This window comes from Platalea leucorodia, assembly GCF_965183815.1.
Source record: "Platalea leucorodia genome assembly, contig: HAP1_HAP1_SCAFFOLD_163, whole genome shotgun sequence".
Taxonomy (NCBI): Eukaryota; Metazoa; Chordata; class Aves; order Pelecaniformes; family Threskiornithidae; genus Platalea; species Platalea leucorodia.
The window spans coordinates 199,725-202,125 of NW_028121384.1; positions in this window are offsets into that span (position 1 = coordinate 199,725).

A 2,401-nucleotide genomic window follows, 5' to 3' on the forward strand; every position below is an offset into this window, starting at 1 on the left:
CTTGCCTGCTGTTCTTTCATTCTCCTCTTACCTCCTGTTCCCTCCTGGAGGTAAAGTGAATATGAGGAGGAGGAGGCAAGAGAAAAATACAGGCAGTAACAGGTGGCAAGAAGAGCAAAAAGGAAGAGGGAGAGAAGAAGGAAGAGGAGGAGGAAGCAAAAGGAGATAAGAGGAGGATGAGAAACTGGAGGCAAGAGGAAGCAAGAGAAGACAAAGAGTTGAGGAGAAGAGGCCTACGAGGTGGAGATAAAGACAGTCAACAGGAGGGAAAAGAAAGCAAGAGGGAGATTAGGAGGCAGAGGCAGCAGGAGGCAAAAGGAGGCAAAAGGAAGAGGAGGAGGCAAGAGGAGGAGGAGGAGGCAAGAGGAGGCAATGAGTCAGGGAAAAAATGGAGGCAAGAATAGGACACAGCAGGACACAGGAAGTATAGGAGAGGGAAGCAAGAGGAGGCAAGAGGAACAGAAGGAGGAGGAGGCAAGAAGAGGCAAGAGGAGGAAAAAAGGAGGAAGGAACAGGATGCCATAGGAGGCAACAGTAGGAGGAGGCAGCAATAGGAGGCAATGGGAGACAGCAGGAGAAGGAAAGAAGGAAAAGAGGACATAAGAGGAGGTAGAATGAGGAAGAAGAAGGGGAGCAGGAGAAATGGAGAAATGGATGCAAGAAGAAGAAAAAAGGAGAAGGAGGAAGAGGCAAGAGGAGCCCAGAGATGGGAATGAGAGTCTGTACGAGAATGCAGAGGAAGAGAAGGGAAGGGCAACAGGGGGCAAGGAGAGGCAAGAGGAGGAGGAGGAAACAGGAGGCAAAGGGAGGAAAGAAAAGGCAAGGGGAGGAGGAGGAGGAGGCAAGAGGAGAAAAGAGGAGGGAAGAAGAGGCCAGGATGACACAGAAGTAAAGGAGGGGGTGGCAAAATGAGACAAGAAAAAGAGAAAAAGGAGGAGACAAGAGGATGCCACATGATGTAAGGAGAGTCAATAGGAGGAGGAGGTGGCTGAAACATGACGCGTCAAGCTAATGGTAAAAGAGGAGGCAAGAGGAGGTCAGTGTAGGACAGAAGGCAAAAGAAGGAGGAGGCAGGAGGAGACACCAAAAAGCGGAAAAGGAGGAGGCAACTGAAGGCAAGAGGAGGCAAGAGTAGAGAAGAGGAGGAAAGAGGAGAAGGAGACAAGAGGAGGCAACAGGAGAGAAAAGGAGAAGGAGTGGGAGAAGAAAGCACAATGTAACAGCTGGTGAAATGAAGAAGAGGAATGAGAGGTGAAAAATGAAAATGCAGGAGGAAGGAGAGAAGCAGGTAAGAGTAGTCAGGAGGAGGGAGGAAGAGAGAACAGGAGGATGCAGAGGAAGAGAAGGAAAAAGGCACCTGACACAAAAGGAAGAAAAAGGAGGCAGCAGGATGCCCCAGGAGGCAAGAGGAGGCAAGAGGAGGAGGCAAAAAGAGGAGGCAAGAGGAGGCGAGAGCAGGAGCCAGAAGGAAAAGGAGGAGGCAAGCAAAAGCGAAAAAGGAGGAGACAGGAATATGCGAGCTGAGGTTGCAGAAGGAGGAAGAGGCAATGGGCAAGAGCAGGAGGAGGGCAAAAGAGGAAGCAAGAGGAGGTCAGAGATTTATGAGGAATTGACCTCTAATGGTCAATGGAATATGGCGCATCATGATGCGAGTTCCTTATAGTCCCAACATACTATATCCTATACCTACTAAATCAGCCCTCGACACAAGCTCCCGCCGCGACGGCCTCTCCTTCTCCCAGGGTGTAAGAGACTGAAGTGTTAAGAACAATTGTCTCAAAGCTTGCTTGTGTGTTTATCTGATAAGACCGGACAGTAGACCACTCTTTTGTCTGACAAGACCCGAGGGCAGACCACTCTTTGGCTTATCAAGTACCACCATCTGGCAAGGAAACTTTTGCAAACTTGCTGAAGCAGCAGGCCATTCTTTGGTTATCAGGTAGCACCGTCTTGCAAGGAAACCTGTGCAAACTTGCTGAAGCAGCAGGCCATTCTTTGGCTTATCAGGAACCACCAAGAAGAGGACACCAACTGGTATCTGGTCAGGCCGCTTGCCCCACCAGTAGATGTGCATGTGTTGGGTACGTGATGTTGCCCTGGGTAACCAAACAGAAACGAGAGGGCAAACTCCCTCTCCAACACCAGATAAAAGACGGCACAACGAAACCTGAGTGTGGCCATCCACCACCGAAAAACTGAAGACAGGACCAATGGGACGCCGCTGGATCCATGGTGGTGACTATTCTTTGCTTCTCTCTCTCTGGATGCTTGCTTAATTTCCTCCTAATATTTCCTGCCTTTCCTATCGCTTTACTCTTTTATATTTACCCAATAAAACGTCTGATTGGCGGCATATGACCTCGTTTGTGTCTTAATTTCGCCCTTGGGATCATTACAAACC